The sequence below is a fragment of the Oryctolagus cuniculus genome, chromosome 6 (genome assembly GCF_051225735.1).
Source record: "Oryctolagus cuniculus isolate XC-2025 breed Fujian yellow rabbit chromosome 6, ASM5122573v1, whole genome shotgun sequence".
Classification (NCBI taxonomy): Eukaryota; Metazoa; Chordata; class Mammalia; order Lagomorpha; family Leporidae; genus Oryctolagus; species Oryctolagus cuniculus.
Genome location: NC_142872.1, coordinates 45,894,897 through 45,909,181, shown reverse-complemented (window position 1 = coordinate 45,909,181; position 14,285 = coordinate 45,894,897). Strand labels below are relative to the sequence as shown.

Here is a 14,285-nt window from a genome sequence, read left to right as displayed (position 1 = left end):
GTAGTTCTGGCAGTGGTTTTCAGATTCAGAAATAGTCTTGGGCCGGTGTCACGGCTCACTTGGCTAATCCTCCGCCTATGGCACTGACACCCCAGATTCTAGTCCCAGTCAGGGTGCCAGATTCTGTCCTGGTTGCTCCTCTTCCAGTCCAGCTCTCTGCTGTGGCCCGGGAAGGCAGTGGAGGAGGGCCCAAGTGCTTGCGCCCTGCACCAGCATGGGAAACCAGGAGGAAGTACCTGGCTCCTGGCTTTGGATTGGCGTGGTGCGCGGGCCGCAGCACGCCGACCACAGTGGCCATTGGGGGGTGAATCAACGGAAAAGGAAGACCTTTCTCTCTGGCTCTCTCTCTCTCTCTCTCACTGTCTAACTCTGTCAAAAAAAGAGAGAGAGAGAGAAATAGTCTCAGTGGTTATAAACTTTGGTTTTAATGATTGCATACAGAGAAGAGATGACACTTTGACCTTCTCAAGGTGTGGACTGAAACTAAAACCTCTCCATGATGCTAGGACACAGGAAGGACTTTTCAACCTTGATATACAAATTTCTGTGTATTGACTTTGTATCCTGCTACTTTACCAAACTCTTCTATGAGTTCCAATAGTCTCTTAGGTGGAGTCTTTTGGATCCCATAAAAATAGGATCATGCCATCTGCAAATAGGGATAGCTTGACTCCCTCTTCCCAATTTGCTTCCCTTTGATTTCTTTTCCTTGCCTAATGGCTCTGGCTGAAACTTCTAGGGCTATATTGAATAGCAGTGGTGAGAGTGGGCATCCCTGTCTGGTAGTGGATTTCAGTGGAAATGCCTCCAGCTTTTCCCCATTCACTATGATGCTGGCCATGGGTTTGTCATAAATTGCCTTGATTGTGTTGAGGAATGTTCCTTCTAAACCTAATTTGCTTAAAGTTTTCATCATGAAAGGGTGTTGTATTTTGTCAAATGCTTTCTTTGCATCTATTGAGATAATCATATGGTTTTTGTTCCTCAATTTGTTAATATGATGAATCACATTGATTGATTTTGAATGTTGAACCACGCTTTGATACCAGGGATAAATCCCACTTGGTCCGGGTAAATGATCTTTCTGATGTGTAGTTGGATTCGATTGGCCAGGATTTTGTTGAGGATTTTTGCATATATGTTCATCAAGGAGATTGGTCTATAGTTTTCTTTCTCTTGTTGTGTATTTTCCAGGTTTAGGAATTAAAGTGATATAAGCTTCATAGAAAGAATTTGGGAGGATTTCCTCCCTTTCAATTGCTTTGAATAATTTGAGAAGAACTGTGGTTAGTTTGTTAAATGTCTGGTAGCATTCAGCAGTGAAGTCTGGGCTCTTTTTTGTTGGGAGGGCATTTATTATTGATTCAATTTCTTTCTTGGTTATAGTCTGTTTAGGTTTTCTTTGTCTTCATGGCTCAATTTAGGTTAGTTGTATGTGTCCAGGAATCTATCCATTTCTTCTAGGTTTCCCAGTTTATTGAAATACAGCTCTTTGTAGTAGTTTCTGATGACTTTTTATTTCTGTGGTGTCTGCTACATTTCCTTGACCATCTCTAATTTTATTGATTTGAATCTTCTCTCTCCTTTTTTTTTTTTTTTTGTTAGTTTGGCCAATGGTGTGTCAATTTTGTTTATTTTTTCAAAACACCAGCTTTTCATTTTGCTGATCTTTTGTATTTTTTTTTTTTTTGGTTTCAATTTTGTTGATTTCTTCTCTAATTTTAATTATATCTTTTCTTCTTCTGGTTTGGGGTTTGATTTGCTGCATTTTTTTCCAGATCTTTGAGGTGCATAGAGAGTTATTTATTTGGTGCCTTTCTAGTTTTTTGATGTAGGCACCAATTACTGTAAAGTTTCCTTTTTGTTGTGTCCCACAAATTTTGATAAGTTGTATTGTCATTTTCATTTGTTTCCAGAAATTTTTTAATTTCTCTTTTGATTTCTTCTATGACCACTGCTCATTCAGAAACATGTTGTTCATTCTCCATGTGTTTGCATATGATGTAGAGATCCTTGAGTTTTTGATTTCCAGCTTCATTGCATTGTGGTCTGAGAAGATGCATGTATGATTTCGATTTTTTTGTAATTTGCTGTGATTCCCTTTATGGCCTAGCATATGATCAGCCCTAGAGAAAGTTCTATGCACTAGGGAGAAATATGTATACTCTGTGGCTGTGGTGTGAAAGGCTCTGTGGATACCTGCTAAGACTATTTGGGCTATAGTGTCAATTAGCTCTGTTGTTTCCTTGTTGATTTTCTATCTGGTTGATCTGTCCATTGCTGAAAGTAGGGTATTAAAGTCCCCTGTTACTAATGTATTTGAGTCTATATCTCTTATTAAATATCTTAATAATTCTTTCAAATAGCCAGGCACCCTGTAATTAGGTGTATATACATTTATAATTGTCACATTTTCCTGTTGAATTGATCCTTTAATCATTATATAGTGTCCTTATTTGCCTCTTTCAATAGTTTTTGTATTAAAGTCTGTTTTGTCTGATATTAGGATGGCCACACTGGCTCTTTTTTAGTTTCTGTTAGCATGGGATATCTTCTTCCATCCTTTCACTTTCAGTCTGTGTGCATCTATGTTGGTAAAGTATGTTTCTTATAGGCAGCAGATAGATAGGTTTTCTTTTTTAATACATTCACCTAGCCTGTGTCTTTTAACTGGAGTTGAGACCATTTATTTTCAGTGTGACTATTGTTAAATACTGTCTGTTCCCTGCCAGGTTTCCTTAAGTAGACTTGTTTATGTATTTTGGATTTCATTTGTACTTTTGCTGGATCATTTTCTACGTTCATCTTCTTTGTAGTGAAGTTCCTGTTTCTGTGTGTAGCACATCCTTGAGCGGGTGTTGTAGGGCTGAGTGAGAAGATACAAATTCTTTCAATTTCTGTTTGTTGTGGAAAATCCTTATTTTGCCTTCATTCATAAATGAGAGTTTTGCAGGGTACAGTATTCTGGGTCTACAGTCTTTTTTTCTTAGGATTTGGAATTGCAATGAGAAGTCTGGGGTGATTCTAATTGGCTTACCCCTGAATGTGATTTGTCATTTCTCTTGGGCTCATTTTAAGAACTGTTCTCTGTGTTTCACTGAGCTGAGTGTTGCCACAATGTGTCGTGGTGCATTCCTTTTTGTGGTCCTGTCTGTTGGGAGTTCTGTGTATTTCTTATACTTAGATGTCTCTTTCAATCTGCATCTTGTGGAAGTTTTCTGATATAATTTCATTAAGAAGGCCTTCTAATCTGTTCTTTCTTTCTACACCTTCCAGAACTCCTATGTTGGATTGCTTGATAGAATCTTGTAAATCTCCAACTGTGATTTTTAATTTTCTAATTTCTTTTTCTTGTGTTTGGTCTGACTGTATTATTTCCAAAAATTTGCCTTCTAGATCTGATACTCGCTCTTCTATTTCTTTCTTTCTTTCTTTTTTTTTTTTTTTGACATGCAGAGTTAGATAGTGAGAGAGAGAGAGAGTTAGAGAGAGAGAGAGAGAGAGAGAGAGAAAGGTCTGACTTCCATTGATTTACCCCCCAATGGCTGCTATGGTCGGCGCGCTGTGCTGATCTGAAGCAAGGAGCCAGCTACTTCCTCCTGGTCTCCCATGCAGGTGCAGGGACACAAGCACTTGGGCCATCCTCCACTGCCTTCCCGGGTCACAGCAGAGAGCTGGACTGGAAGAGGAACAACCTGGACTAGTACCTGGTGCCCCAACCGGGACTAGAACCCAGGGTGCCAGCGCCACAGGCAGAGGATTAGCCTAGTGAGCCACGGAGCCGGCCTCACTCTTCTATTTCATCTGTTTTTTTGTTTTTTTTTGTTTTGTTTTGTTTTTGTTTTTTTGTTTTTTGACAGGCAGAGTGGATAATGAGAGAGAGAGACAGAGAGAAAGGTCTTCCTTTGCCATTGGTTCACCCTCCAATGGCCGCCACAGCTGGCGTGCTGCGGCTGGCGCACCACGCTGATCCGAAGCCAGGAGCCAGGTGCTTCTCCTGGTCTCCCATGGGGTGCAGGGCCCAAGCACTTGGGCCATCTTCCACTGCCTTCCCGGGCCACAGCAGAGAGCTGGCCTGGAAGAGGGGCAACCGGGAAAGAATCCGGTGCCCCGACTGGGACTAGAACCCGGTGTGCTGGCGCTGCTAGGTGGAGGATTAGCCTATTGAGCCACGGCGCCAGCCTCATCTGTTCTATTTCTGAGAGATTCCATGGCATTTTTTTCTGGTCAATTGAATTTTTCATATCTAGTATTTCATTTTTCTTCTCTTTAGAATCTCAGTTTCTTGGTAGTGCTTTTCATTCAGATCTTGAATCTGTTTCTGATTGCTTCTAAGTAATCTGATTATTTGTCGCTCCCCCTCTTCATGGGGGAACGACACTAAACCCTGCCTAGGCTTCATATCCGAGTCACGGCACCATTATGTCACTCCCCCTCTTCGTGGAGGAACGACACAGGACCCTGCGCTGTTCTTTTGTCTGCTCGGCCCTCCCCAGGTTTGCTGCTGGTTCTTCCCGGGTTGGCTACCGACCCTTCCACCACCATGGAAGGGCGGTTCCCCCTGCCACATTCCCCACTTCTGCGGGAGAGCGGCACACCGCCAGCCGGCTCTCTCGGGGGCTGCTCAGGTGTTCCTTCAGATAGATGTTCCTTGTGCATGTTGTCTCTCTCCTCCTTTATAGTCCTCTTCCACCAATCCCAACTCTGCTACCCACACGCCGAGTACGCTGCTCTCCTCCAATCAGGAGCAGGATCAGCTCCTGCAGCTCATCACTCAAGTTGGCGAGAGGCAGCTGCGTAGAAGTTGTTACTCCCTTCTCAGCGCCATATTGTGGGAGAGCAGATGCATAGTATAAGTCTTAATTCCAGTAACTTAGTCTAGTCCGAGTTGCTCCCCACAATTATTAATTTTCTGAATTCCTTTTCTGGCATTGTTTCAATTTCTTCTTCAGCCTTCATTATTGAAGGTTTAGATTGTTCCACTGGCGAGTTCATAGATTCTTCCTTATTCTTATTCAGGATTTTTCCTTTGTTCTTCAGCATTTTTGTTTGATTTCTGATTGGTTTTATTTTTAAATTGATTTCCCTCTGCTATGAGCTGCTATGTGTCTGTGCCAGTTGCCATTGGAAGTAAGGCTCACCTTCTCCTGGAGCTTTGTTTATTTCTGGGTCCTTATGGAGGTAGGTACAAGGCTTTGGTGTACTAAGCCCCGCCTACCGCAGCTGAGCTCCCTGCCTTATTTGTAGAATGAGTTTGGGTTTTAGTTGTTTAGAGTTATTCATTATTGTACAACTCGGCTGATGGGGGTGGGGGGAGTCACTCTGAATTGTTGTGATCCTTGTTCATGGGTGGGGTGTGTTATGAGATGGCCCCCACAATTGATGTGTTTGTGTGCAGAAGGTAAAAGTGGCAGCCTACTACCTACACTTGAAAATGTAAACAATCAATATGGCTTCTACTTACTGGCTGAAGCTCTGGTTGGGGGGAAGAGGAAGACACCGAGGGATTGTGGCATGTTCAACCTCTCTTCACGTCCCCCAGAATTTCTCCTTCCCACTTAGAGTGCGAAGCACTGTTCACCAAATTTCCCCACTCATCAGTGTCTGCATCTCTGGGCTCACTGAAGGAGTGGTGCCTGTCTCCTCTCTGGGTCTCCATGCCAGTTCCTTCTCTGCACTTTGGGCACCTCTCTGGTTCCCCTGCCGTGGACCTGAGCAATCTCTGGTGGACTCCTGGGCCATTCTGCATGAAATTTTCATGATTCTGTGCCTGCTTGTGTCCCCTCTACTCATTGATTATCCATTTTTCCCTGCGTGACTCAGAACATCTCACTGCTATACCGCCATCTTGTCCCACCCCTCTGATTAATTTCTTATCTGAAACATTTTTAAAAGTCACACAAAATATTTGAAGTTTTTTTTTAAATACACTGGACATTAGCCTATGAAGGATAGTGATCTCTGAGAGAAAGGAAACTAATGAGATGAACTCTACAATTTTTCAGCTTAATGACCTGGAAACCAGAGTGTAGAGAAAAGAAACATAAGCAGATCCTGATAGACTCTATGGGTTGAGGCAGAGTTGTGGATTTAGTGAAAACAAATTAGCTAGATTTCTCAGGGTAGAGTAACAGAGAGATGAGAGTTACACACTACAAAGAGAACTCTAGATATCTGCATATGGTTCCTCCTGAGTATTCACTTAAGGATAGATTAGGGTGTGCTTGTGAGGAAACTACCCAAGATTAGAAGAACCACTCAAAAGGATTAGAGAGAACAGTGCCTTCTAGCCACCCAGGGTTTGGAATAGTCCCACCAACCAGACTGGAAAATGTTCATAAGAAGCACCCAGAAGGGACTTGCTTCTGATATTCCTAGACTAAACGTTATTATGGTCCCATCTAAAAAAAAATTTTAAATCATACCTGAAAGGATCAAACTGTTTCCAGGTAACCTAACTGCATCCCAGAACTAAGCTGAAAAACATTGATAGAATCAAATGATTAAAAAGATAAGTAAGAGGGAGCTCTATAGACCTACTGCTTAGAAAAGAAAACTAACTGGTTAAAGGTATTTTAAAAAACCAATCATTTAAGGCCTCTGGAAAGTGTCAAGGGATGTTGTATTTCATGGGGTGGGTTGGGCAGGCATCATTTCTCATCTTCTCTGTCTCTGAATTGAAGAGAATAAATTAATGATGAATATAATAAAACATTGGGGACTCCTGTTTTTCACCTGATCCCTACTCATTGGATATCCCAAGGATGACATGTAAAGAATTCTGCAACCCCATCCATAGTGGCCCTGGTCATTTGTAGCACAAATATTATACGTCAGAAGAAGTAAGCTAAGAAGAATGGAGGCTTTGACAAGTGTCAGATTTAGTACATAAGAACAAAGAGCTCAGAAGCTCTCCCCAAAGGAACTTGATTTCATTTGAAACAGAGTGTGGGAAATTTCAAATCTGAGGGCTTCCTCAAACACAGTAGAGATTTTGGTGGTAAACAAACTAGGAGTTTGATGGTTCCTCTTAATTGTGACAAGTCACCTGTAGGCCAGTTTATTCAACAGAGCAACCAGAGGAGATGCCTCTGAGGTCAGAACAAACCTCAAAGATACCTCAAAAATGACCTTTCCCCAATTTGATCAGACTGTGAAGGAATTTGTGACCCAGAGCATTTCTGAAAACAATAGAGCAGTCAGCCAGTAATTAGTCGAGCCCAAGAGCTGGGTGTGATACCAAATAACATAGCTGACTTAACAGATCAGAGAGAGAGCTCTGTTACAACTATCATTCCATGATGATTATGCTTATGTTCAACTCTGTGGCCTCCAAGGAGTGACACTCAAAGTGCCAGTGCAGGGGAAATAGACTTTACTAAAATACTGTAGCCAAATCATTGAATGAATAAAGCAAACAACAACCAACTTAACACCTGGAAAAAGAGAAGGGCATTATTACCCAGAGTTGTCAAAGTGCAGAAAATATCAAGTTTTCCATAAAAATTAAGAGACATGGAAAGAAACAGAAAATTGTAGTCTACAAAGGAGACTAGAAACAACATAAAGTGTTTTTGAAAGGATGCAGATGTTGCATTAGACAGACTTCAAAACTATATAAATTTGTTCAAAGGATATCATGCTTAAATATGTAAAGGAAATTAAGATGATGTTGTTTCACCAAATGAAGAATATTAATAAAGGCATAGAAATTATAAAATAAACAAATATTTCGCTATGTAACTGCCATTGGAGTGACCTAACAGCAGAATTCAATTGGCCAAAGAAAATGTCAGCCAACTAGAAAATAGGCTTACAGGTAATAGATAGTCTGAACAGAGAAGGAAAAGAATGAAGAAAAATGTGGCCGGTGCCGCAGCTCAATAGGCTAATCCTCTGCCTGTGGCGCTGGCACACTGGGTTCTAGTCCCAGTCGGGGCAGCGGATTCTGTCCCGGTAGCTCCTCTTCCAGGCCAGCTCTCTGCTATGGCCTAGGAGTGCAGTGGAGGATGGCCCAAGTCCTTGGGCTCTGCACCCGCATGGGAGACCAGGAGAAGCACCTGGCTCCTGGCTTCGGATCAGTGCAATGCACCGGCCGCAGCGTGCCGGCTGAGGCGGCCATTGGAGGGTGAACCAACAGCAAAGGAAGACGTTTCTCTCTGTCTCTCTCTCTCTCACTGTCCACTCTGCCTGTCCAAAAAAAAAAAAAAAAAAAGAAGAAAAATGAATAGAGCCACAGTTTTGCACACAGAGTATGCATAACATAAACACAAGAAGGAGAGAAAAGAGCATAAAAATTTTGAAGAAATAGTGGCTGAACATTACCAAAATTTACTGAAAAACATTAATTTACATGTTGAAGAAACTCAGTGAATTTCAAGTAGGATAAATGCAGAGATCTGCACCTAAACAATCAAGAGTAAAATGCTGAAAAACAAAAGCAAAGAAAATATTGGACACAGCAAGGGAAAAGTTAATCATCATATAGGAAGGAACCCCAATATAATTGAAAGCTGGCTCCTCATGGGAAACAGTGGAGGCCACAATACATGCTTAAAATGCCGACAAAAACCACCAAGACTCTTACTGAAACTGTTTCAGAAATGAGGCAAAATACATTCTCAGTTAACAACAACAACAACAACAAAAAAGAATCATTACCACAAGACATGCATTATAATAAATATTAAAGGAACTTCTTTAAGCTGAATGCAAGTGTTCCCTGGTAATAATTGGAACCCCAAAAAACATGAAAAACCAAAGAGCATGGAGGTAAATATGTAATTATAAAAGGTAATATCAGTGTGTATTCCTTCTCTTTTATCTGATTTAAAAAACAGTTGAATAAAACAATATGTAATTGTTTGATAAGAGCCTATGACATATAGAAATGTAATATATTTGACAATAAAAGTACAAAGGAAGTAGATAGAAAAAAGTTGTTTAGGAGTTAGGAAATAACATAAAATGGTAGCCTGAAACCACAGGAACAAATGAGGAAAACCAGAAATGATGAGAAAATTAATGTAATGTATGTTGTATTGATTTCATGTTCTTCTCTGTTCATTTAATAGACATAAAGTTAAATAGAGTAATAGATATAGTAATATATTATTGAATTTATAACATGAAGATAAAATTTTTATAACAATAATAATACAAGGGAGAAGAAGAAATAGAGCTATATATAAGCAACATTTCTATGTTTTGCTGAAGTTACATAAATCTGAATTAAATTGTGATTTGATAAAATATATATGATAAACCTTCGAGCAAAGACTCAGAAAAAAAAACAAAATACCTAAAAAATTTCTTTTAAAATATTTACTTATTTATTTGAAAGTCATAGTTACACAGAGAGAGGAGAGGCAGAGAGAGTTCTTCAGTCTTCTGGTTCACACCCCAATTGGCAACAATGGCTGGAGCTGTGCCAATCCGAAGCCAGGAGCCAGGAGCCAGGAGCCAGGAGCTTCTTCCAGGTCTCTTGTGATGGTGCAGGGGCCCAAGGACTTGGGCCACCTTCTGCTGCTTTCCCAGGCCATAGCAAAGAGCTGGATCATAGTGGAGCAACCAGGACTTGAACTGGTGCCCATATGGGATGCTGGCACTGCAGGTGGCAGCTTTACCTGATATGCCACAGCACCAGCCCCAAGATTTATTTATTTATTTGAAAGTCAGAGTGAGATATATATATATATATATATATAGAGAGAGAGAGAGAGAGAGAGAGAGAGAGAGAGGGAGGAAGAAACAGAGATCTTCCATCTCTTGGTTCACTTCCCAAACAGCTGCAATGGCCAGGGCTAGACCAGTCCAAAACTAGGAGCTAGGAGCTTCTTCTGAGTCTCCTTTGTGGATGCAGGGGCCGAAGGACTTGGGCCATCCTCCACTGCTTTCCCAAGCACATTAGCAGGGAGTTCAGTTGGAACTGAAGCAGCTGGGATATGAACTGGTGCCCATATGGGATGCCAGTGCTATAGATGGCAGCTTTACCAGTACACCGTAGCAAGGTTCCACCTTATACTGTCACATTGGTAATACCTGAATTTTGAAGAAGACACATTCAAGCCATAGCAACCAAAAATTCTATAACTGACAAAATTGTCTATCAAAATGAAGAAATTAAGATATTCCCAGATAAACAAAAGTTGAAAAGTTTTGTCACTGGTATACCTAACCTACAATATATTTTTTAAAGATTTATTTATTTTACTTGAAAGAGTTACAGAGAGGCAGAGGCAGAGAGAGAGAGAGAGAGAGAGAGAGGGGGCTTCAATCCCCAAATGACCGCAATAGCTAGAGCTGGGTTGATCCGATGCCAGGAGCCAAGAGCTTCTTCTGGTCTCCCATGAGGGTGTAGAGGCCCAAGGGCTTGCACTACCTTCTGCTTCTTTTCCAGGCCATAGCAGAGAGCTGGATCATAAGTGGAGCAGCCAGAACTCGACTGGCACCCATATGGTATTAGCTGCTATGCCACAGAGCCGGATCCTACGTAAATCTTAAAGGAGTACTTTTGGATAAATGAGAGGATATTGAACAGTAAATCAAAGCTATAATAGAAAATAAAGAACACTGATGAAAGTTACTATATAGATATATCAAAAAGCCAGTTTTATGATATTTTTGATTAATAATAATAATTAATAATTCCTTTTTTAAATACGATTTTTAAATGCCAGTGCAAAAATAATTACAAATAATTACAAATCTATGTTACTGGATTCAAGATGTACAAAGGTGTAACTTGTAGCATTCACGTTGCCGGCATCCCATATGGGCATCAGTTCAAGTCCCAGCTGTTCCACTTCTGATCCACCTCTCTGTTATGGCCTGGTAAAGCACTGGAAGACGGCCCAAGTGCTTGGGCTCCTGCACACAGTGGTTAAGTAGTCATGTGGGATTCTTGCATCCCATATCCAAGTGTCTGGTTCAAATCCCAGTTAGCCCATTTCCAATCTGTCTTCCTGCTGATGTGTACCCTGTAAGGCAGCAGATGATGACTCATGTACTTTGGTTTCTGCTACCAATGTGGGAAAGACTGAGATTGAGTACTGGGCTCCTGGCTTCTGCCTGGTCCAGCCCTGGCTGTTGAGGACATTTAGAGAATGAGCCAGCAAATGAAAGGTCTCTCTCCATTTATCTCTGGCTCTTTCCATTGTAAGGAGTGGTAGAGCTCATAGAGCAGGCATTTTGTATGATACTAAAGGGAAGTTAGCCTCAATTCAATCTAGAGTGTTATAGATTTAGCATGTTAAATGTAATCCACATGGTAACTGTTAAGAAAATACATGAAAAGGAAACGAGGACATAACAATGGTACATTAGAAAAATGTATTAAACAGAAAAGAAAGGATAAGATATAAAACATAAATCATATGTGTATAAAGTCAATTGTGGATGGATCTTAGTAAAAAATGAGTGGAATACGAGAGGGAGGAGGAAGTTTGCAACTATAAAGCCGTATAGTTCTGTATACATTCCCATGAACTTATTTCTAAGGGTACAGTTTAAAAACTTGTCATAGGACCCCAAATCCCATTAAGCTGTAAAAGACGTATTTGAGAGGCAGATACTCCCTATCCAGCTCCCTGCTTATGGCCTGGGAAAAGAAGCAGAAGGTGGCCCAAGTGCTTGGGACTCTCACCCATGTAGGACACCAGGATGAAGCTCCCAGATCCTGGCTTTAGCTGAGTCCAGCACTGACTGTTGTAGCCACCTAGGGAGTGAACCAGGAGATAGATCTCTCTGTCTCTTCCTCTCTGTAACTCTTTCAAATGAATAAATACATCTTTAAAAAGGAAAAAAGAAGGAGAAGCAGCAGCATACAGTAGCTGGAACTTGAACCAAGCATTCCAATATGGGATGTAGATAGCGCAAGCAGTTGACCTAACCTGCTATGCCACAGTGCCTGCCTCAGTGAGACCTTTAAGAGGTGGAGCTTAGAGGGAGATCATCTGATTGGTCAGGGGTGGGGGATGTGCCTTTGGAAGGAACTGTGGGACCCTAGTTGTTCTCTAGCTTCCTGTTTGGCAATGTGATCTCTGGCTCCAGTTGTGATGCTATACGCCATCTGCCATGAGGTTCTCACAGAGCTGAGCCAGTACTGGTGCCTTGGTCCATCAATCTCTAGAACTGTGAGCTAAATAAATCTATATTCTTTATAAAGTTAGCCTTCTTCAGATATTTCATTATATTAACAGGTTATCAGGGAATTATAAATTAAAATAGTGATATCTCATTACAATGCTTATTAGAGTGGCAAAAATCTAAAACAATAATACCAAATTCTGGTGAAGATGCATATAACAGGAACTCTCATGTATTGCTGATGGAAATGTAAAATGCTACAGCTACTTTGGAAAATAACTTGGCAATTTCTAATAAAGTTAAACATATAATCCAGCAATTGTATTGCTTGATACTTACCCAAATAAGCTGAATGTTATTTCCACATAAAATGTGCATATGGATGTGTATAAAAACTTTATTTGTAATTGCTAAAAATTGGAAGTGCTCAAGATGTCCTTCAGTGGGTAAATGGATAAATGAATTGCCACACAAGCAAGCAATAGAATATTTTTGAGTACTAGAAAGAATTGAAAAACAAATAAATGAAACGATATGTTATTAAGTCACAAAAAAGACTTGGAAGGAACGTAAGTGCATATTACTGAATGAAAGAAACTCATCTGAAAGTCTACGTACTCTGTGGGTTCAACTGTTTCATATTCTGGAACAGGCAAAACCAGGAAGACTGTAAAAATTTGCCAGAATCTGTGGGACAAAAGGGTAAATTTGCCCAACAGAGGATTTTTAGATAAGTCAAGCATATTCTCTAAGATATTTTCCAGGTGGATTCATGGATACATTTGTCAAAACCCATAGAACATACAACACTGAGAGTGAATCATAATGTGAAGCATGGGCATTGGGTGATAATGATGTGTTAGTGTAGGTTCGTCAGTTTTAATAAGTGTACCAGAAGTTCTGATGTGGAATATTTGATAGGAAGATTGTTCATGTGGGGAAGTAGTGATTATATGGGTCCCTTCTATATTTCTCCATTTTTTTGTGAACCTCAAATTTGTCTAAAAGATTAAAATCTGTTTTTAAAACATGACGCATTAAAAAAGGATGGTCCTGGGGCCACTGCTGTGACGTAACAGCTTTTTCTTGCTTAATGGCTGTGGCTAAAACTTCCAGAACTATATTGAATAGCAATGGTGAGAGTAGGCATCCCTGTCTGGTACCGGATCTCAGTGGAAATGCTTCCAACTTTTTCCCATTCAATAGGATGCTGGCTGTGGGTTTGTCATAAATTGCCTTGATTGTGTTGAGGAATGTTCCTTCTATACCCAATTTGCATAGAGTTTTCATCATGAAATAGTGTTGTATTTTATCAAATGTTTTCTCTGCATCTATTGAGATAATCATATGATTTTTCTTCTGCAGTTTGTTAATGTGGTGTATCACATTGATTGATTTGCGAACACTGAACCATCCCTGCATACCAGGGATAAGTCCCATTTGGTCTGGGTGGATGATCTTTCTGATGTGTTCTTGCATTTTATTTTTTTGACAGGCAGAATGGACAGTGAGAAAGAGAGAGACAGAGAAAGGTCTTCCTTTGCCATTGGTTCTCCCCCCAATGGCTGCTGCAGCCAGGGTGCTGCGGCCGGCGCACCGTGCTGATCCAAAGCCCGGGGCCAGGTGCTTCTCCTGGACTCCCATGCGGGTGCAGAGCCGAAGGACTTGGGGCATCCTCTGCTGCACTCCCGGGCCATAGCAGAGAGCTGGCCTGGAAGAGGAGCAACCGGGACAGAATCCGATGCCCCGACCAGGACTAGAACCTGGTGTGCTGGTGCCCCATGTGGAGGATTAGCCTATTGAGCCATGACGCCAGCCCGTGTTGTTGCATTCTATTGACCAGAATTATGTTGAGGATTTTTGCGTCTATGTTCATCATGGAATTGGTCTGTAATTCTCTTTCTCTGCTGCCTCTTTTTCAGCTTTAGGATAAGATAATGCTGGCTTCGTAGCAAGGATTTGGGAGGATTCCCTCTCTTTCAATTGTTTTGAATAGTTTGAGAAGAATTGGAGTTAGTTCTTTAAATGTCTAGTAGAATTCAGCAGTGAATCCATCCGGTTCTGGGTTTTTCTTTGTTGGAAGGGCCTTTATTACTGCTTTGGTTTCTGACTTGGTTATGAGTCTGTTTAGGTTCATAGTTCATTTTAGGTAGGTTTTATGTGTCCTGTAATCTATCCATTTCTGATAGGTTTCCCAG

At 40.9% G+C, this 14,285-nt stretch overlaps 1 protein-coding gene across 2 annotated transcripts in view; it reads left to right on the top strand.

Annotated features, from left to right (window-relative positions):
* Positions 1-14,285, top strand: part of SOX30 (SRY-box transcription factor 30) — a 50,578-nt gene that overhangs the window by 23,687 nt on the left and 12,606 nt on the right. The gene's annotated exons all lie outside the window — the stretch shown is intronic.